Source organism: Amphiprion ocellaris, chromosome 19, assembly GCF_022539595.1.
Source record: "Amphiprion ocellaris isolate individual 3 ecotype Okinawa chromosome 19, ASM2253959v1, whole genome shotgun sequence".
NCBI lineage: Eukaryota > Metazoa > Chordata > Actinopteri > Pomacentridae > Amphiprion > Amphiprion ocellaris.
In genome coordinates this window covers 17,197,047-17,220,160 of record NC_072784.1, presented here as the reverse complement: position 1 = coordinate 17,220,160, position 23,114 = coordinate 17,197,047, and the positions used below count along the sequence as shown (strand labels likewise).

General features: G+C 40.9%; 1 protein-coding gene across 9 annotated transcripts in view; it reads right to left on the bottom strand.

The window, feature by feature from the left end:
- LOC111562889 (RNA binding protein fox-1 homolog 3-like) overlaps positions 1 to 23,114 on the bottom strand; it is a 530,604-nt gene that overhangs the window by 237,366 nt on the left and 270,124 nt on the right. For 6 of the 9 annotated variants that reach the window (XM_023261674.3, XM_023261665.3, XM_055005206.1 and 3 more), the window contains exon 8: positions 22,767 to 22,829. The exons of 1 other annotated variant lie outside the window; for it this stretch is intronic. The gene's annotated coding sequence lies outside the window, so the exon portion shown is untranslated. Of the gene's footprint in view, positions 1 to 19,893; positions 19,951 to 22,766; positions 22,830 to 22,986; positions 23,073 to 23,114 lie in introns of those variants that run through there. 2 more of the 9 variants (XM_023261666.3, XM_023261667.3) reach the window with 2 other exon arrangements.

Sequence of the window (23,114 nt, the reverse complement as noted above, 5' to 3'; positions counted from 1 at the left end):
CTGTCAGAGACAGATTGGCATTAAACATTATTTATATAAAGTATAAAATGAAACAGAAGACAAGCGGTTGGTACAAGAAACTTGAAGTTGCAGACAATTATTAGTCCTGGGATTTTTTTCATTTCACTTGCAGATATTTTTAATATTTACCATTTATAAATTACCTGCTCTCATGAAAGTTTTCTCAAAAAAAAGAAAAAGAAAAAAAGAGACCCTGTTTTCAGTGACTTCCTGGAAAAAAAAAATTGTAAGCGTAACTAAGTAACTAGCCTACAGTTCGTTGAGGGAAAATGCCAGGAAGACGGTATTGGACTGGATAGGAATTTTTAAATAATGCAAATGACCATTTTGAGCATCTTGCTGGGAGCAGCACGGCTTTGCACTTCAGTTCAATGTCAGAATGAGCAGGGAGGAAACTGCGTGTGCGAGAAGACTTAAGCACCTCTGCGAAGGGCTTAAGTAGCAGTCTGAATTGCACCATTTATGCATAAGATACCTAAAAAAAATCACTTGGAAAAAAGCCTGAACGTCAACTCTCACTCTGGGATCCATCACAGATATTCTAATAGAGCTTCCCCTTGACGGTTGGTAATTCCCTCAGCAGTTTTCGCCATCAGAACGGCGAGCTGCTGCAGAGCAGACGGACATTCTGACAACCTGCTGTGGCTTTACCTGTGCCGAAAAGTTAGCTTTTCATATCTAATGTCACTGTGACACTTCCTCTGTGCAAATAGCCACAAATCCATTTATAGAATGTAATCAGACAATGATATATTCCAGCCTCTGTCGTGGCCACAGTGTACATTAGCATGCGGCTTGTGATGAAAGTAAAGGGAAACAATGAGAAACAAAACGGGGGATGAAAAAGCAGAGGAACTATGTATCTCTGGAACCAGGAGAAATGAATCACCCGGGGAGCTGCCCTGTACAGCATCCATGAGAACAAATGGACTAAAGCCAGCAACAATTAATCATTATTTGCATGGTGTTGGCCATAATTATGTTTTTTAAACTGGTTTAAGTGATGACAACTAGTGAAAATGAATTATTTGTAGCAAGAAAGGAAACAGTGTAGACAATAGGAGAACTAAAAATTTTGCAGGAGATACAGCAAGATAAAAGTCACACAATGTTGAAAATAAAACCAAAATATTTGATTTTACTAGCATAGTGAGACTTTAATCCCAAAGCGATTAGATTAGATATGTGTGTATTTAAAGTGAAAGTTAAAATTAAGCTCTGAGAAAAAAACTTTGGCTTGGACGTTCTCTTTTTGTCAAACAGAGCCTGTGTACTTTGGACAGAACCACTGTTCCCTATAAACTTTGCAATCCAGCAATCATACTGCATCAACATTTCCACTGAAGGCTTCACATAAAAAATAACTGGTCTCATAAAAGTGGTGTCAAATACAGCCAACCCCTCATAAAAAGCACTGATGAAATTCTCAGACAAAACTATAAATGGCATCTGTAGAGAAACATAAAATACTGCACTTTATAGAGCAGAGCAGGACCACTATAGCACATTTTTACAGTCAGATATGTAGACCCTGTGACACACATTTAACTGCTAATAGCACCAACACAATTCCACTGCAGCCTTGAAGATCAAAAGATCGGAACGATGCACAATTAATACATTCTGTCTATCACCTCATCCTGTTTATACTTTGATGTTTTTTGTCCTTTTGGGAAGGATGGTACTTACTTAAGACCTGAATGGGGTCAAGGCAAGTCACTGTGTATTTATATAGCGCATTTATAACAGCAGCTATTGAGCCTAAGTGCTTTCCAGTAGAGAAGCATGATTGCCATTAAGAATTTACCCAACAAGCTTAAGTATGAAGGTTAAGACCCTACTGTGTGACTTCCAATCTGAAATTACCTGAGTAATTTAAATATTACAGTTAGAGTCCTTAAAAATTATATATAATACAAATTTACCTGACTAAATTCAATTATGAGGTTAAAACCCTGTGGTATTATAAAGTAAAGGGATTTAACTGACTAATTTAAAAATTAAACTTGATAAAACTATACACGGAAAACCAAGTATAGCCAAAGATTTCTAAAAGCAAAAAGATTTTGGACAGTGGAGATGAAAAACTTGATTTTAACAGACATAGATCTCCAGCAGAACCAGGTTCAGGGAGGGCAGCCATCTGCCGTCCCCAGTTTGGTCCAGGCAGTGATTGTTCCTAAAGTTCACTTGAAGCTAGTTTCATAAGTCATTTACTACACCAGATTTCTCCATTAAATCCAAGTGACAAACTCCGTGGCAAAAAATTAAGGCCACATGGAAGTATCAAGAGTTGCAGTTCCTCAAATGACTGCTTGTCGGTAGCTCCAAAAGTGAGTAAATCCTCATTGATCCTCGATGTGAAAATAACCAACTTTACAGCAGAAAGGGACATGTTTCCAGCATAGTACCACAAAAATAATTTTGGTCTTTATAGCTAATTTCCCCATTCATGACAACTTCACAGAGGATGAATCTTTATATAACAAAACCATTAAAATTGTACTGAGTCTTAAAGTCATGGCCAAGAGTCATTTGCATTGCCTGCCTCAGCTCCACTTGACCTCCACAACTTTGCTCATTTTTCAACACTGAGCTTCAAAACTGCTCTTCAGGAATCTTGTGTGGGACTTCACCATCTTATCCATCCAGCCTTATCTACAGGCATGATTCAAAAAATGTCTTCAAAAATTTGCATGAGGTAGCAGCTGATATTTTAGGGTACATTCGTTTACCGTTGCATTTGCAATTATTTACAAGATTTGTTAAATGCACTATCAGCTTACCAAGTTTTCAATGATTCTGCATCACTCTCTGAGTTATGATAACTTCTAATGAAATTATACTCAACCAATGAACTACAGTTTTTCCTCTACAATCAAAGCTATTTTAAATGACCAATTACTTAATAAATTGTAGCATTAACAGACATTTTAAGGACTTAAAATTTTGAACTCTTGGTGAAAAGTTAACAAGCCAAATTAATTAGTTTACCACAACTTGAATTTTGTTTTAAATTAATCATGCAGAACTTTCAGTTTAAATTACACACAATATTAAGTAGGTGTAATTACCAGCATTATTATGCCAACACAATTAATCAAAACAATATATGCAACTTAAAAAGTTTATATTAATCAGTGCATTATTATTTCATATCTTGCAACCATGCAATTAATTAAATTATGGTAACAGATCCCCTAAATTACTTTTTTAGAGTGTCGTGGCCATTCAGTTCAGAGTTTTAAAGGGAAATATCACAATAAATGTCCTGCAACCTGGTCAACTGACTATACTGCATTATTACTTTTAACACTATATTGGTATAAGACATTGAAATTTGAGGTGGATTGTGGTGTTCCTAATTTCTTTAGCATCAGAGGTGGATGTAGTTAACTTCTGGCTGAAGTTGGTTAATTCAGGTCACTCCTGAGTAATTATTAATCAGAAAGCAAGTGTTAAATAAGCCACCCAAATTAGAGAGTATCTCTTTTACTCTACACAGGTAACATATTAGCCAGCTAATTTTGTCAGTTGGTGCAGTTCACTGAGTGAGGCTGCTGGGGTGTAAATCTTTAGTAACAACTAGATTATTTAGCTACACAAGGTGTGAATTCACAGCTGAAGGTGGGTGAGCAATTATTTACTGTGTATTAATGAAGTAAACTGACCCTGAAGAGAAATGTGGAGATATTTTATTGAGCAGATTTCCCTGAGCTTAATAAAGCATCGGTCTGTCTTTTCTCTCAGGCTGATTAGAAGGTTTGGTACGCAGCCACGTCCTTTGAAAACACTGTTTCATTTTGTTTTGTGACTGGTTGCTGATTAGTTGGATGTAATTGGATTTTTTTGTTCCTGTCTTTCTTTCTTTGTCTTTTTTTTTTGTTCCTGTCTCTTTAAAGTCCTTTGAGACTTGCGTGTGATAAAGGGCCATGGAGATAAATGACCTTGAACTTTAACTTGAACTTTGTCTGCCTCTCTGTCTCTATTCTGTCGTCTTTTTCTCTGTTCTTCACTCCATCTTGCTCATCCTCATTTACATGACCGAGGCTGCAGAGCTCTAACAATCCATTAGCTCGGCGAGGATGTTGAGGAGATCCATGCAAATAAGTGTGAAATTACACTGTAATCAGTCATGTAAATCGCACCGGTTCTCAATCTGGGCATCATCATTTCTTTGTGCTTGTTTAGAAAATGGTGCACGGGGGCGATGGGCGAGGTTTAAGGAGAGAGAGAGCGCACGCAAGGAAAAAAAGAAGACAATAAAAGAAGTATTTGACAAGAGGGAGAATATGAAAAACACTCAAAAAAGCTTTGATTCCTTATTCAGAAGTGAACTCATTTTTTTTCCTGTTGGATTCAGATTTAAAAATTTATACCGTGATCAAAATTGTTCAGCAATGTGAGTCTTCCGGCGCATAGGCTTTCCGCCTATTCTTTGATGAGGAGAAAGCAGAGGATGGAGGGAAGGAGTCTGATGAGACAGTAGGTTGGAGCTTTGTTCACAACACAGCAGCTACAGTGCTGCAGAGTAATGTACAGGAGCGAATCTTTGAAGAGGGCGATGTTTTCATATAAGCGTAGCAAAAAAAAATGCAATGCAGGTTTTTGTTACTGACCTTAATAAAGTTTCAAGTAGTTGCTTTTACTTTTGAGAAAATATTCAAACAAAGAAAAGTTCAATCCCATTAGAAGCATATAGTTTATACTTTATCCTCCACTTATAGAACAGAACAACAAAATCATTCCGAAAAGGAAAGAGACCGATGAGTAATAATTCTTGCTCTTTTCCTGAGTTGTACATCCTGTCTTATAGTATAATATACAACTGTGACATCTGGCCAAGTAGTGCCACATCATTTGACACCCACAGCACATGCAAAACATTTCACAGATAGAGGAAATACAGTAGTAAAGTTATTGCAGCTGAGACTGGGGAATGAGTGCAATAAAACAGATGTGTTTTCAGAGTATAGGTGACATATATATTTAATTGGCATACACACACACACACACACACACACACACACACACACACACACACACACACACACACACACACACACACACACACACACATATATATACATATTTGTTTTTTTTATGCTTTATACAGTACTACCACTGAGGCATCCGATCAGCTCTTAAATCATTTTGCAAACCCAGCTACAGTCCTGAAGAACTATTTTCAGTCACAAGAAGAACAAGGACTGCCGTAACAGGTGGTCTGGCCCCCACAGAGTCCTGATCTCAACATCATGGAGCCCGTCTGGGACTACATGAAGGAACAGAAGCAACTGTGACAGTCTAAATACACAGAAGAGCTGTGGCAAGTTCTCCAAGCTTCTTGAAATAAACTACCGGCCAAGTACCTAGAAAAACGGTGCGCAGGTGTACAGAGTAGGACTGGTGCTATTTTAGAGACAAAGGGTGGTCACAGCAAAAATATCACAAATCCAATAAAAATCCAATATTGCTGTAAAGTAGTTGTACGCAATGACTTGCCAAGGGACTGCAGATTCAAATTGGCTTGACGCTATAATCTCGTATGGTATATCAAGTGGTGATATTTATGTTTGAACTATATACTGTTCCTTTTAACCCTCTGAACTCCAAGCAGTGTTCTGGCTGTTTTTGCTCCTGTCACATTTTTACTCACTGTGGGCTCATTTTTCACGGCAGCACAAAGTCCTGAACCTCTACGGAAATACCATAGCTAGAAGTCAAGAGAACTCCAAAATGTTTTCCCTGCAATATGACACAGTTATAATGCCATAAAAAATAAAATAAAACTTGAATTTTTAAAAAATATTTATATTACTTTTTTTTTTTTTGCAAATGGAATCATCTGTGCAATATTACAACAGCGATACTGCAACAAATGTGTTATCAATGTTTTACTGCACAGTAAAACTACACAGCCTGCAGCTCAGCCCACTTAAACTGAAAAGTCCCGATGTCTTCTGTTGCATGACTGTTGACTACAGCTGATTCATTCAGTTGCACCAAAGAGCACAGAATATTTCTCTTTTAACACAATCTGGTTAAAGTAGATGCTTTATTTATTTATTTATTTAATGGGACTTGCAGAATAACACAATTTCGACAAAATGACTGCTTTGATGTGTATAATTTTGCAAAAAAAATAAATAAAAGACCTCACATGATGGAAATCTAATTTGCGTTTATGTTTTTTTTTTCTATTTGTACAGTTTCTGGCTCTGATAAATGGTGTCATTTTGACATAAAAAAAAAGAAAATCTCCTTTTTTAGGTTCAGAGGATTAAATACATAAATCAGAACAATTAAACGATACGACTAAATGTCTGGTCTATGCATATCGCTATATGTTATCCCACATTACCAGCTGGTAATAATGATGGCATATTTGCATACAAGCTACAGCCTGATATAGATTATGCATGCATGCACAGAACTCCTAAAATACATTTAAAAACAACACACTGTTACGCATCCACGGAAAACATGATACACTTTCAGATTCCGTTTCACACTGTCGCCGGTGTCTCCTGTTGAATACCACAAGCTGCAACACAACATATCATCCTGTGTGTGAGTGCTTGTATATACATGTGCGAGTGTGTCAGCATATGCACGTCGACCAGCCGGGGAGGAGTGAGAAAGCAAAGCAAGAGAGGAGCAGCGAGACGAGGGATCAGGATTTTGGCTCAAACACAATCTGTGGAGGAGTCACTCAATGAGCTGACAGCCGTCACTGAATCCTGGTGGGGAGAGGGCTGAGCCACTGTGGTCAAACACACACACACACACTCGCACACATAAACACAAACACTGTGATACTCCATCAGCACCGCGAAGCTCAAACAGACAGATGGGCTAATTCGTGACTGACTGTGTGTTATGAAACATTATCTCTGTGTCAGTGAAATCAAAATAACATTTTGGGTGTAAACGCCGAGCTTGTAACTGCCAACAGAATACCACATGGCCGTGATAGATGCATAAGGACCGTGATGCATGGCCTCGGAACAATGTTTTGTTGCTAAACCGCTGCAAACGCTGTTTATTGAGTCATCTGGGGTGAACTGCATGCAGCCGTATATGTTTGCCAATTGCATCCCACCTGCCAGCGCCAAATTAAGCCATCGAATCAATTTCAAGAGTCTGGAGGAAAATGAAGGCCATTATAGGCATTGAATTTTATTTGCTCTCTATTCAAAATTAAAGGCTATTGACAGACGGCTTTGTTTTGTTCTCTCTCAACCACTCTACGGTGAGAGTGTGGGATAGGTGGTTACGGCTGCATTTTAATGGCCTGCCCCTTTAACGGCCGGCTACAGAGCCACTTTATAATCCCCTTCGCTGGGGATTTGTGTATGCAGGGAGTGTATTGTAGCTAACTGAACCTGGCTCACTGCTCTCCACGGATGTTTTGTTGTCAAATAATGGGAGAGTGATGGGGTCCTACCCTGCTGTGAGCCACCACAAAGATTAGACAGATCTTCACACTGGACGATTGGTGAAATTTATCACTGTCACTGGGTGCCAATCCAGGCTGCTGTTTTTTTTCTCTCTCTCTCTCTCTCTCTCTCTCTCGCTTTCTCCCAGCACCCCCACCCACACTGTTTGTGGTGGTTTCTCATTTGGAACCTGCAAACCAGTTGTCATGTGTACTTTCCACTCCGATAGTGATAGCTTTAAGCAGCGCCTCAAAAATCACCCTCTGCTTCATGGTCTCTGCACAAATGTTCATCGCATTCTCTGTCTGGTGTGCATGGTAAATTTTTAGGCGATGGCGGTGATTTGTGTTGGGGCCGATGTGTGTGTCATGACATCACTGAGCAAGTAATAAATCAGGAAGAGAGGGAGGAAAAAAACAACAAGCACATGGTGTGTGACAGGCAGGCATATATTATCTTTCCCCCCTTTTTCCTCATCGAGTGAATTTCTTATATCTCAATCTCTTTTAATTACCACCACCATTCATTATTTTAAAGAACTGCTTCACAGCCAGAAGAGATTCTTCGCATGATCATTATGCACAGAGTGTGTCTGGTTAAACAAAACACAAAACAATAACTTTCAATTTGCTGGTTTAAGCCCCATATCTATCGAGGAGCTTTATGAGCCGGCTGACGTTACTCTGAAGGAGCACCAGACTTGTACTCTAAAACACTTAATTTAAACACTCTGTGCAGCTGCGTGTTATTAAGAATATGTGTGCAAGCTGGTCACTAGAAAAGCATCAAGCAGGAAGAAGGATTTTTCCCTTCCTTTAGTCGGTCGAGAGGCCACGTTTTGCAGCCAGCAGATTTTGATCCCTTTCGAAGCACTAGTGGAATTAGCATGCAGAAGAGAGCGCTGAAAGGTGCTCCGGCCCTTAACTCAATCTCTCTCGCTCTCTCTCACTCTGCCTCTCCTCTTCCTCAGGTAAAAGTAATGGATTGTAGCTGGCTCTGGCCTCAGTCCTGTCACGTCACGCCTGCTAGCCAGCCAGCTAGCCAGCCAGGCAGGAGGGCAGAGCTGTAGGCTCTGTTATTTAGCATCCATTCCTCCACAGTCACACTTGCTAACTCTGAGGCCAGCTGTCCAGGCACACCGGGGCCTCGAGGATGGCAGCGCTGCCTTAACTGAGAGGTGACACCCCCCTCCACGTTCTTTAACAGATTGCCACCTTAGGCCAGCATGTCTGAATACCAATGAATACAAAAAAAAAAAAAAAATCCTTACTGCAGCAAAGAACAGGAAGAGTCGGGTAAAATACAAGAGACATAAGTTCTAACAATGAAAAGAACATCGAGTAAAACTTCATCGCCTTCATTAATATTATTTGCCTTATGGTTCTGCTAATTGATATTTGTTATACTGAAAACTAATCAAATAGGTCCATGTATTAATTATTATGAGGAATTATTCTGTCTACTTTTGATGAATCAAATGTTTAGTATACAAAAAAAATACAAGCAGACATTTCATTGTTTTGTCAAGAATATTCAGCTTAAAATAATATAAAACACAGCAAGGCAGCAAATGGTCATATTTGAGAGGTTTAAATGTTTACCATTTTAGCCATCTAATGTTTAATAATTTATCACAATTGCTGTAAGTTCTGTACAAAAACAAAAAAAATAAACAAAACCTCCCCCCGCATGATTATTTGTTTCAGCTTTAGACCTAAATAACACTTGCTAGTAAACTAGCAGACCACTCACACTGTCTCTGTGGTATTTTAGCCACGTTCAGCTCCTAGTTTTAGCTTAACAGCACATTTGCTGTCTGGGTTAGTCTTTCTGCTCTTATCAGCCCCATTTCCAGCAGCAGCAGGCAAATGTTTTCAGCAAACATGCTCTGATAAACTCAGTGTAATCTACCTGTCCAGCACCAACAGCAGACAGACAAACTAAGTGAGCGTAGATGGTGAAGTAAGGAGGATACTAAGGAGCCAGACATTCCTACTCAGGTGTTAGTGGAGTCTAAACCCGAAAGGGACAGAGCTGAAAGGAGAGTGAATATTGGACTTACACTCATCAGGTGAACACAAAAATGACTGCAATGGGATGATGAAGTTGCACTGTGTGTGCTGGATGTCTAGATAGGCAACATTTTTCACCCTAACAACGATGTGAAGGACTGCTAATTGTGTAACTATTAGGGGTTGACTGATCAGTGGATTCAATTTTCAGCATATTTCAGATTCTCATTCTCATATTGGTTATCTGTCTAACGCATTACTAATAATTGGCATTGGGACTGGCCCTGAAAAAAAAAATGTAAAAACATATCAGTTGGCCCCTTATATTGATTAGATTATTGTGGATTTCTACAACCTTGAAAATTAACAAAAAAATCACAGGTTAACAGATTTAAACTGAACCTTCCTATTCTAACATACATGGGCGTCCACTTAAAATAAACTTCTACCTGCACATTCGAATAAATGTAGGAATGGAGGCTGTGGCTGTATAATCTGTCCTGACAGTCACCCAGCGCTCACACTGCAACGGTCCTGTGTCAATGGGTATGGAAATGTCGAAGTAGATGTGCGATGGAATGTGCAAGTTGGAGGGAATGTGGATGCTCAATCAGTGCAGGAGACCCTCACTGAAATGACAGCTGTCTGTGAATCCTGGTGGGGAGAAGCCTCAGTCATTGTGCTTAATGAATGCATGCTGCCATCAACTCAGAATCTCTACCAGAACAGACAAGTCACACACACACACACACACACACACACACACACACACACACACACACACGCACGCACCAGCATGAGCTGTGCTGCAGCATTAGCAAAAATATAAAATAACATCTAGTGGGAAAAAAAAGATAGTTCTTTGGGGTATCTTAATCACAATTACAAATGCTGCTACACTGGTGAGTCATATTAGGCTGAGTGCAAATAAGCGGCACCGTCAGCTATAAAAGAGGTCAGGCAAGCAGCACTTATGTGGCTTTTCAGACACAACTGTTCCAAAGAGGACAAATCATCTGTGCCCACCTTACATGTGCATCAGTCAAGAAAACTGCTAAATGATTTAATATCTCAAGAGGAATAAGTCTGGGAGAGGAAGACGGCATCTGCCAAACGCAAACTGAATCAACAACGAAGTAGAGCAGACACATGCTGGAACTCACCAACAGGGATGTGATATTATTTACGATGCACGGGCTGACTGTCAAATACTGCTAATTAGAATGACAATTATAATTATAACATGAGCCTCCTACAGTTTTCAACAATGTTTGCGATGGTGTTTTTGCATGAAGCAACAATGTCTTGCATGCTGCTACCTGATCTGGAATAGGGATGACCTGTAAATTGATCAAAGCTCAAATCACAACTGTCAAAAAAGTAAGATGTATATTAAAGTAAGTAAAGCGAATTGAATATGTTCCACAGCTTTCAGAAAATACAAAGAGCCTGCACAGGTAAGTTTCCAATCATGATTTCTGAGTCGAATGATATTCTCTTTAGTATTAAGAAAAGAGAATGTGCAAATCTGTTACGCCCAGTCATGTTTCAACAGTCTCTGTATGAACACACTCAAGCTCAAAGGAATTTTTTTAACCAAAACCAGTCCGAAAATCTGTAATAGCTATGCTGGCCCATAGTGCAAACATATTAGTCAAAAAAGAAGAAGTAAAACTGTGAGGTACCTACATTGTTTAGGGATTATTCATGAGTCAGGATTCATCACCTTTGCAGTGTACAAAACAACCAGGATTCTGTGTTTAGCATTTGGATGGATGCTTTCAACTATGGCATGTTTTTTCTAAAGTTAACCAAGTAATTCTGTAGCTACAACAGCAACTTAAAACAGCAAGAGAAAACAGCCACTGAAAATGCAGGCAAACAGTAACTAAAAAGCATTTGAACAGGATTATTTTAACCCAAACCGTGATCTTTTCTTAAGCCTAACCAAGAGGATTTGCAGCACAAACAAAAACAAATGGCGAAGGAAAAGAACGACTGAAAATGAATGTAAACTGGAGTGAAACAACAGAAAACCTTGACAAAAAAGTGCATCAAAATCAAAGTAAACAAGGGCCAAAAACAGTAACCGAAAACATAAGGAAAAAACACATGAAACTAACAGAAAACAGCGACAAAAAATACTTAAAAATGAAAGTAAGCAATGACTAAGTGTTTGGGTATACAGTACCGGTCAAAAGTTTTAGAACACATTTTTTTTCCATTTTTTTTTTATTGTAAATCATGCATGTTAATGTCTCATTGTACTCTGAAATGAAAGCATAGCACAAATAAACAAATTAAGTTGAAAAAATGTATTTAGAAATCAAAATGCATTCTAAACTTTTAACTCATCTAAGTAGCCACTTTTGGCAGATATAACAGCTGAACACACTCGTGGCATTCTTTCCACAATAGAAATCAAATATTCTTCAGAAAGTTCTTCCCAGCTCTGTTGCAGAAGTTCCCATAAATCCATAGCACTTGTAGGTTGCTTTGCTTTCACTCTTCTGTCCAGTTCATCCCAAACCAACTCCATGTGGTTCAGGTCTGGAGACTGTGCTGGAAAATTCCATGTTTTCAACCTTATCATTTTGTTCTTTTTCCTAAGGTAGTTCTGGCATAGCTTGGACTGATGTTTTGGGTCATTATCTTGCTGTAGGATGAATCCCTGACCAACTAGGAACATACCAGAGGGTACTGCATGGTGCTGCAGAATGCTGTGGTAGCCGTTTTGGTTCAGGGTTCCTCTCACTCTGTACAAGTCACTGACCTTGGATCCAGCAAAACAGCCTCAGACCATCACGCTTCCTCCTCCATGTTTGACAATTGATGTCACACACTGAGGAACCATCCTTTCTCCTACTCAACAGCGTACAAAAATCCTGCCTGATGAACGAAAGATTTCAAATTTTGATTCATCAGTCCATAATACCTTCTTCCAGTCTTCAGTAGTTCATTGACGGTGTTTCATGGCCCAGGCAAGCCTCTTTTTCTTATTCTGACACCTTAGCAATGGCTTTGTTGCTGCAACTTGACCTGTCAAACCTGCAACTCCAAGTCTTCTCTTCACAGTTGAAACTGAGACTTCTTACTACAACCACTATTAAGCTGTGCTTGAAGCTGTTATCCTGTGAGTCACCTACCGCACAAGCTGTTGACTCTCAGAAACTTGTCTTCTGATTCTGTTGTGGCTTTGGGTCTTCCAGACCTCGTTCTGGCACAGTTTCCCCCATTTTCTGAGTGCCTCTTGATGGTGAAGAAAACTGTACTCACTGACCTTGAATTTCTTCACAATTTCTCTGTAGGAAAGACTTACATTTCTAAGTGTTATGACGGTCTGTCTCTCTTTTATTGTTAATTGCCACACTACTTTCTTCAGTAGAATATTGTACAAATAATGCTCTCGAGGGATTGGTGCCACGGTGTGTTCCAACACTACTTTTATGCAGACAGAGGGGGTTGTAAGTAATCAAGAAAAGTTGGGACACCTGTAGGATTTGGTAGCAACAACTTTCAAGGCTTGATAGACCTGCATTGCTGCAGAACAGCTTTCAGTTGTTAACCCATTTCTTGTTCCGTTAAAACGAGCTTTTTGTTTAATTCTGAAATATACGTTATTTTTCAGTTTTGGGTAACTTTGCCTTTTTCTTTTTTCTTTTTTTTTTTTTTACCTCTAGCAGTTCACCACTCACCTTTGTACAATTTCAAGCTATTCACTGGACTTGAATTACTTGAATTTCAATTAAAAAAATGGAAAAAATTTAAGGGGTTCGGAAACTTTTGACTGGCAGTGTATTTCAACCCAAGCTGTATGTTTCTCACGTGAAACGGATTTACCTAAACTCATTTTTCATAGAGCATAAACAAAAGCAAATAGTGACTCAAAACAGCAAATGAAAACAAAAGTTAACAGTGTTTGAAAAGTGGTTGGATCTTTACAAACCTAGATCTTTCCTTAAACCTAAATAAAAACAAATAGCGACAGAAAACCATAACTAAAAACGAAAAATAAACAGTGAGTAAAAATGGGCAAGAACAAGAAAATAAACTGTGATTGGAAAGTGTTTGACTTGGTATATTTTTATCAAAACCATGACCTTTTTCTAACTTTGGTGCCTAAACTTAAAGTTTTTTGCAGCACAGACAAAAGCAAACAGTGACTGATAATGAAAGCAAAGAGCAAATGAAAACTGTGCACAAGAGTATTTTAACCCAATACATGATCTATTCCTAAATTTCTGTAGCATAAACAAAAACAAACTGCAACAGTGATTGAAAACGCTACAAAAGAGTGATCCCACATATTTTGTAAATCCCAGTCACCCTGGGTGAAAAGTCTTGCACTTTATGCTCCCTTATGGTTCTTATTATGTGTAAAGTGTAAGAATCTGGAGTCACATGATGCATTTTAAAGTCAGTGGAAAAAAATAAGCCATAAAAACATAGGTATCTCACAATACATAATACATGTGGTTCTTCTGTGAATGTGAAATCTGATGAAACTCCATCAGGCTGTGGATTCATTGCTAATTAAGTGTAATGGCTTGCGACTTTTCATTTTGTGTGACCCAACAGTCACTTTTTGTTCACTCAGTCAAATGTTTCTATCATTTGAAATCCGCTCTATGACCACTTAACCCATCATTTGCCAAGCTAAACTTAATCGTGCAGTTGGTCAGTGAAAATCAAAAATGATTCACTGAAGTAGCCACTGATTATTAATACATAGACACAACTTTATTAACATTAATACCAATTGCATTGCAAAAGAAGTACCTGAAATCACAAGTACCAATATCAGAGGGAACAACTTTTTCTTCTCTAAATAAAACAAGAGATTCATCCCATTTTCCCAATTTCAACTCCAGTCTGGTGAAGTGAAACGAAAGATGTCTGCTCACTTAAGGTGACGAACAAAAGCACAGTCCATTAGAAAGAGCATGCAGAGACATTAACAAATATAATCGAGTCGAACAGCACATGTATTTTTCATTTCTCCTGCCATTACTTCATAAGGCCACAGTCACGCAGCTGCAGTCATATTGCAAGACAAAATGAATTTGAAGAGCTTGCTGTATGTATCTGCCTTCCATGCTGCCTTAACTTCTGTTCTACCTCCTCACTGTCAGGAGAATTAAACCACAGTGTGCAGTAATGGCAAAAGTGAAAACCGTGCCCATTAAATGTGATAATAAGCTGTGTGATAAAACCATGTTTGCAAAAATTGCAATACATGTGTCATTTAACATGATGTATTAGTGCAGGTAGCAGTTTGTCTTTGGGTTTTTAATGGGTTTTTAGAGCCTAGGACATCCGTAAGGGAAGCCGAATGTGCATTAGAAGACAGTGTGAGCTCTGAACTGGGACATTAATGGGTTTAAATGTTTCCTGGGCAATAATGGCAAGAGAAAAACAAAACTCATTATCTCATGAACAACAGGAAGCAGGTTTTACATCCAAACAAAGCTGGCACTAAGAGCCCTGCATCTTTAGCTTCACTTGTGAAAAGCATTGCAGTGATTGTTTGCAGAGATAGAGAGGAGGTTTATGTAACCTCTTTGGCAACAAACACAGACAAGGGGGGTTAAAAAGACAAGTCATGATGCCTACATACCGTGACCCCTCCATCTGGAACTGAGAGTTGCAGCTTAAACCTTTCCACCGACCAAAATCTGTCACAGTTATTTCGATGTCTTTCGATGAATTGCCCGATACGCAGGCAGCAATGACAGTCGTCTCAGAATGTCATCTAAGCGAACAATTAACAGAGCAGCAAAAATGTGAGGTCAGATATAATTAACATATGTGCTGCTCAGCTATAATTGCTCAAGTCTAAAGCAAGTAATTAAATCATTCAAAGTGAGCCATGCAAACAGTGACTGAGTTTTCCTGTAAGAGGGGGGAGCATGGTTTGCTCCTCTCCGTCACACCACCCCTGGGACCACCGCCGTATATTCACTGCGCAGACATACACAAAACGAAGCGGCAATAGATGCTGCTGCTTGTAATCGTCTGGCAGGAATAGCTAATACTAAGGGGATGCTACGTGCACTCGAAGGAGAAATAGCGCTCACTCCCATGAGCCAGCAGAGATCCCTCATCTCTTCCTTTATTCTCGGGATTCAAAGAAGTTCAGTCACGTGTTTAAGGTGCGCCTAATTGACGGCACAGAGATCCGCTCATTATGATACATGCATCGGGCCGGCCTGTCAGACACAAGGAGGTGGAAGGGAGCGGCATTAAGCGAGTGGCAGGAGCATTATCAGTCTATATTTCACAGGTGTCAGCAGGGACTTGTCCCCGTTTTGTCCTCTGGGTGTCATTTATTAAATGAAGGAATGAAGGGGATGTTTAAGGTAGAAATACAGGCCTGCTTGGACAAGGGATTATGCGTTGTTACAGGAAGAAAAATTGCATTTGAACCACAGATACAAAATCGAGGCTCCAGGGAATTTCATTAATGCATTGTCCTAACAGCTATTCAAAGTCACATACACTGAGCGTGCTGTAGGTGCAGCAGGCAGAACCGTTTTCTGGGCTAAGGACTTAGTCACACCACTATACAAAACAGCTCCGTTTTAGACTACATTATAATTAATTTTCATTGGAAAATGCTGCAATGTCAGTGGATTTGCTGGCTTTGCTTCATATTGCTTCCACATGGAGGTCAACTTTGACATGAATCCGTGCGGTTGACCAGTTGCAAACCATTTGACACTTCTGACCTTTGAGAGATGAGAACAAGAGTCCAAAATAGAGGAATCTACCATTTCAGCTACTTGGATATCAAGGGATACATTTTTGTAACTACCCTCCAGGATGACACAAGTATGTGTTTCCTGAGCTAACGTTGCTATGTTTAAGGTTTGTTTAAAATTATGCACAAAAATACAGCATCTTTCTGATGAATCACATTTCTCATGACATCAATAAGAAATTTTTGCCAAATTCACCTTATTTGGAATTTTCTTAAATGCTTGATGGAAAAGTATCACCAATGATGCATTCCTTGCAATTTCAAATTTGTAGCACAAAAATACTGCTCCCTAAAATACTCAAAATGTCAGTATTTTTCTTTTAGTTCATAAGTGCAGCACAAAGAAGTGATAAATTACATCAGGCGCAACCACCAGTACATGCCCAGTATACAGCATCTACATCACCGGATTTCCAGTATTACCTCTTTCTGCTGTGTCACTGTCTTACCAACTTTGTGGTCAAGCCGTCTATAAACGATGAAAGGCGCATCCCCATTCATAAATCTGGGGACCTGGGAGTCTCCAGCCCACTGAACTTGCATGTCTTTGCACTGTGCGAGGAAACACAAGCCTCCACACAGGGAGGGAGGACTCCTTCCTGAGGATTTGTTTCTGTCAAATGAAGAAAGGCGCTGGCAACTTTTGACATTATGTTCCCAGCAGGCCACGGATGAGGTCAGAAGCAGTACATCATCTTTTCTTTTTTTTTTCAATGGTAAAACTCAGCTACAGAGTGCTCTGTTACACTATGTCTTCTTTTCATAATAAACCAATATGCTTTCAACCTGTTTGACCCAGGGACTGAGGCCTTACTGAGCAAATTCAAAACACTTTGCGTGTGCTCTGTTCTTGACATTTAAAACCATATGAAAATGAAAATGGATCCCAATTAGAGCCGTAGGAAGCATGAGGCCCTTTTGGTTCTCTAAGTAACTAGCTGGTTTAAACATATCCCCCCACGAAATGCCTTGAAAATTGACCTTCTCATTCAGTGAGCGGTGATAAAAGCAGCATTAAGTGGCCTCAGATCAATCTATTTTGATCGCCGTGTGTGAGGATGAAAATGTGAAAGTGAAAATAAGCGAAGGCAAAAAGGGACCATAATCATGCTGCATATGGCTGCAGAGGTAGCACCTTGAATTTAATGTTCAACATACTCTCAATAAAGAAACATGACATTAACCACCAGGTATTAATGTAAATCACAGGAGTGGAAGACAGTAATAGCCGCTTTAGGACAGGTGATTATTATTGAGGCGATCGTCAAAGGATTGACACTGTACTGAATAAAGTCTAAAAATAATGTGAGTACATCCTACAGAGTTACTGACATAAACACACAGCAGTGCTGTAACAGGCTAATGTGAAGGGAGGGCAGAACGCAAAAAAGAGAAAACTATGCTATATTTAAACTTCAGAGTGTCGAGGCGAGGATGTCGGTTAGATCACCTGTTGAAGAGCATTCATTTCAGCAGGGGAACAAAGGTCAGCATCCTTGCTGGAGCTTTGATTGGCAGGCGGGGGAGCTTGATGCCCACAGCAGCGGCCCAGCGGAGCAGCCAACGGTGGCGTGTGGCTTGGCTGGGCCACATTTCTGACTCAATGCTGACTAACTGAGTGTGTCTGCTGACAGTGTGTCTGACTGATAGGATCACCCCGGGAGGCTCTTCCAGGGCCTTTACAAAGTGTCTCTGATAGGCCAGGCCCGTAGCACTGCCGCGAAGGCCCCCCAACAAATTAAATTTAAGCCCTGCTAATGCATAGCGTAATCATAGGGTGAGGTGGTGATAAATTTTTCAGCGGGGTTACCATGGGCGCAGCAAAGGAAGAGCTCGGTACAGAATCCGAGATGGCAAAGACAGGAGAGGCGGCAGAGGCAGAAAGAAAAATAGCCGAGTGTGACCTCAGCTCCGTGCTGAAAAATCCTTTGCTCAGAAGCCAAGGACTCGTATGAAAGAACAACAATAACACACCATTATGAGATGTAACATTTTGCGACGACCTGCGTTTCCAGGGGGAAATTTGAAAGAAAAGCAATTTCACATTAAACTATCTGACACAATGCAGGTCTGTGGAGTGGAAGAGGGGGTGGGAGACGAGAGGAGGAGGAAGATAGTGAGGAGTGTGTGTGTATGAATGGTTGGAGGGGTGGTGGTGGTGGTGGTGGTGGGGATGTTCAGGAGCTTCCTAACAGCCATTGGCCAACTAGAGCGAGACACACACATCCCCTCTGCCGAGTTAAAAGGGATGGAGTGGATGAAATTTCAAAGCCTCCCCTGCAGACACACACTCTGCTTTGCACACATCAGCACTGAGATGTTCAAATATTCGACTCTGTCGTTCCAGCCTGGTTTTCCTCTCCTCTACGCTGGTATCAGACATGGTTCTGCTGTGATTAATGAGAAAACCAAACCCAAAGAAAATGGCTCCGCACGCATATGTGTGTGCACAAGAACACTCTTTCAACATATCCAAATGTCCCCCTTTCTCTTTCTATGATGCTAAAACTGTCCTTAATTAAAAACGGTGTCTCTGAGTCATATTTTTTCCCATGATTACTTGCTGCAGGCAGTACAAGAAAGTGAAAGTCACTGGAAGATAAGAAGGGATGTGGCAGACATTCACCTATTAAACTCCATTCACTTATTATGACCAACAATGCCGTTCTGATTAACTGGCACAATGACAACGTTATACGACACATTACAGAAGCGTAAAACAAAGAGTAACTCTGCTGCCCTTGTACAGACAATACAGAGCCCTCAGAGCTGCAGCATGTTCAGCTCTCCCTCCTCCGCTTTTATTTCCCTGACTTGACAGCTTTGATTTGACCACTTGTCTCCTTTTCTTTACGGGCATCTCTCACACTGAACATCTGTACAGCCAGCGTCGCAGCAGTTCATGCCATAAAACAAAGGCGTCAAAATTATATTATAGCACACTCAATCAAGTGATTATTCTGCGATCTCCTTTTTTGTTGTTGTTTCTTCTTAGTTTTTTTTTTTTTCGTTTTTATGATGGCAACATCTTTGTTGCTAAGCAGTCGTTGCTGTGGTGATTTTGCACTGCACTTCCCAGAGATCACAAGTCAGTCAAAGAGTGCGGCCGATACAGTGACGTCTTCCATGGTGAACTTGCTTGTTTTTTTATTTATTTTAACTTGAATGCCTGACACCCATTTATTCTAATTTATTCACATACACTTCATGTTCATCAAAGGACTGAACAGCAAGTGTGAAAGCTGTGTAGTTTACAGCTGCATAAACTCCAAAAGCAATCCCCAGATTATGTTTTTTTATGGTACAACACACAATGTCATACCTCATGAGATGGATATGGGAGGACTGCCTGACTTACTGACACTTCCTGAAGCCTTCTTTTCATTTCCTCCTGACCAGAGATCTCTAACATCAGGTGGATTCAGGTTCACCTATCGACTGGTCCACCACCACCCGCCCCCAGTCCTCTACTGGTTGTGGACTCCGACGCACCTCCAGAATCACTGTCAGCTACGCTGAGTAATTACGGCGATTAATGCACAGACAGAGCTCGCCTCTGGCTCTGGACACTCTATCAAGACGCGTGTGGTAATGGATGAACGTACTTTCTTAATAGAGAATCCATAGTGTGTAAACATAAAAAAAAAAAAAAGTATACCTTTTTGATTAAGACTGACTTTACCCACAATCCTCTTGGGGGAGATCGTTTACCAGCCTAGAAACAAGAGAGAAAGCGGTCAGGTTCTTTTGCCCTTGTCGTTGCGCTCACGCTGACCTCTAAAAATGGACAACAAAGATCATATCACGAAACCAATACTAGCGCCAACGGCCTTTGCACAAATTGATTTACCCACCCAGAACTCACTCCCATCTCAATGAGGTGGCAGGATGCTCACAGCATATATCACTGTCACACAAGCACCCTCTAGTGAAATGTGATTTTTATCTTTATGAGCTTTTTTTCTCCTTTTCGGTACAGCATGTAGCGGGTTCTGATAAGTGATGAGAAATAAAGGTTTGGCACATTACGCTAATACGGGTGCTCTCTGCGCATATGGGTGCTATCACACAGGCAGAATGACACTGCTGTGGTCCTGTGCGTTTGAAAGCGGCTGGCAAGGCAGCAGGGGGTCTGTGGTATATGGCTCATAGATCACTAATGTGTGGGTGAGAGTTGTCACCAGCCAGCGCCTGGCTGCGAAGCACAACATAGTTTATGGCACACAACCGCTAGATGTAAGCATGAATCGTGGCCCAGGCAACAATGAGGAAAAGCGCACTAAAAATAGATGATAAGCTTTTTTGCGCTCGCCCCAGAAACAATGGCTCCTTTTGATTTTTCATGTGTTCAAACTGTGGTACAAAGCATAAAGGAAGCAGTGGATAATGTCTGACTGGGCCTGTAGTAAAAGATCTGGATAAATACAGTTGAGAGCCCCACGCTAACCTGAAACGCACCCTCGGTGAAAGCTGGAAAGACACGATAAATGTTGCACTTTCAAGTGTGTTAAATGCACTAAGATAGTCTGGGCTTTCTCTCTTTCCAACTGACAACCTCTGTTACACAGTTAATTACAGCCAACTGCAACACAGCGCAGTGTCAATTATCATGTGCTTTAGCTCTCTCCCAATGGATATTTTTACTGCCTTGGTTTCACAGCTAAAGTTTCTACCTTCTTTTATTGCTATTCTGCCCAGGTCTCGAGGCTGAATTACATTCGTCAGACAGAGCTGTAAAAACAGAAGGGATTTAAGGATTCAGATTGGTGGAGGGTAACCTAATCTTCCGTAATTGGGGGAATGGTTCTCATTTATAACAGCCTACTTTAGAAAGCAAGCTCATCGGGAGGCTACTATCATCCCAGGCATTTTACTCTGACAATTCATTTTCATAAAGGCCGGGAAAAGGGAGGTCGGCCGCCACGGCTACGAACACACATATTAAACCTAATCATCATTAATCAAAGCACTGCTTTAACTTAGCAGGTCATGGAAATCAACATACACAACCAAAACGCTGCACAAAGATCCCTCATGTGTCGGTTTTGCCTGAGCCGCAGTGCTGCTGGAGTGCTGTGAAATAACACATTCTGGGCTGCGTCGTCTGAAAATGGAACTAAAATGGTAATCCTCTGCCAGGCGAAGCGTTCTCGCCTCGCCAGATGCTTAGTTCTGAAATTTGCCTAATTGCCACGCTCAGATCAATCCCTTTTACGCTGCCAAATGAATCTGCCCAAGTGTGTTGTGAGCGTTTTGTTGGCCCAGTATGCTTTTTCTCTTGCAAAGATTTGTGTTTTCGTGACTCCTGGTGAAGGCCTGAGAGAGGTTTTGGTCTCTGTGACATATCAGTACAACCGGATGCGTGTCTAACCCCTGCTGACCCGATTGCCCATTAGCCATGGTGTTGCAGTGAGGGCTCAGGTCTGATCCATCTCAGCCCCAGAGTACACCCACTCTTCATATGGCTCAGACACATGCCGTGGGCGGACTAAACGTGGCCCTTTGATCAAAGGGCAGCATGTAGGACTGGACACTGACTTACTGACCTCCACACACTCAGAATATGCTTGTACGTCTATATATATGTATATTCACATGGTGTACTCATTAATGTGCACACACAAGAAGTTGACTGTGATTATGCACATTTTTTTGGTGGTATGTTTCCTGGCTTGCAAATGCATAATTCAGAAATTCCCATACTGAAACACGGTCACCGTTATTGACACATGCTGAGAGGTGGGCACAAATGTTGAATGAAAAAATCTCATCTGTGCAGCTACTACTGTTGTCATTAAAACTACAGTACTGTGAGTGCATATTATGAATGACACACACATACGCTCAGCTCATCTTGGCAATGAAATGCACCGAGAGAAACATCCATCTACGATTCATCTCCCATCTGCACGGATGACACATCTCACATCATCATGAGAAATGACTATGTGATATAAAACTCCTCATTCCAAAATAAAGAGCGATGCCAGCGAGAAGGAAAAGGAGAAGGAGAGGAGAGAGGTGCATCTGTGTGTGTGTAAATATGGAAAGTGATGGATGAATCAGAAGTTTAGTCAACAGAGAAAACCTTGGTTCCAACTGCCCGGCTGTCTGATGAGCCACTCTATGCTTGTCAACAACATCCCCTATCATTCTCACACAACTATCTACTCACAAAACCAAGACCCGCCCCCTACATCCCTTCAGCAATTCCACCATCCTCCAAGAGAAACACCTCCGAAAGCAGAACGGGTTGCTCGCAGCAGCAGCGGTAGCAGAAATCTCTTTCCCTCCTTGTCTCTTTTTCCCCTCCCCTCTTCCCTTTCCCTCTCCTCTCTCTATTTCTGTGCACGCTCTCTCATTCCTTTTTGTCTACACTTCTTTTTCTACCCTTGCCGCGTTGCTGTCGCGTTTGGCGCGTCGGATGAAAACATAAAAGAGGCAAAGAACACAAAAAAAGAAAGAGGGAGAGAAATAGACAAACCGGTGTTGGGGAGGCTGGAGAAGCCAAATTAGCATGAGAATACTCACAGTGTTGTTGTTGAAGGAGCGCGGGGATGGGAGCGCGGCACCGGTCCCTCCGTCAGATACAACCTGCACAAGATTGAAGAGGAAAAAAAAAAGAAAACTAGGCTGTGAGAGCGGCCAGCGAGAAGGGAGAGGAGGAGGAGAGAAGAGCAGGACAAGGAGGAGGAGGAGGAGAAGAAGAAGAGGGAGGAGGAGGAGGGAGCCGAGCATCTAATGCACGCACCAACAAGAGCCCAAATAAAGAAATGAAGGATTCCTCGAGCGGTGTGCGTGTGTTTGGCCAGCGCTAGTGTGCTTGTGTGTTGTTATGAAGGGGGGTGGGGAGGTAGGTTGTCTCTGGGAAATATAAAA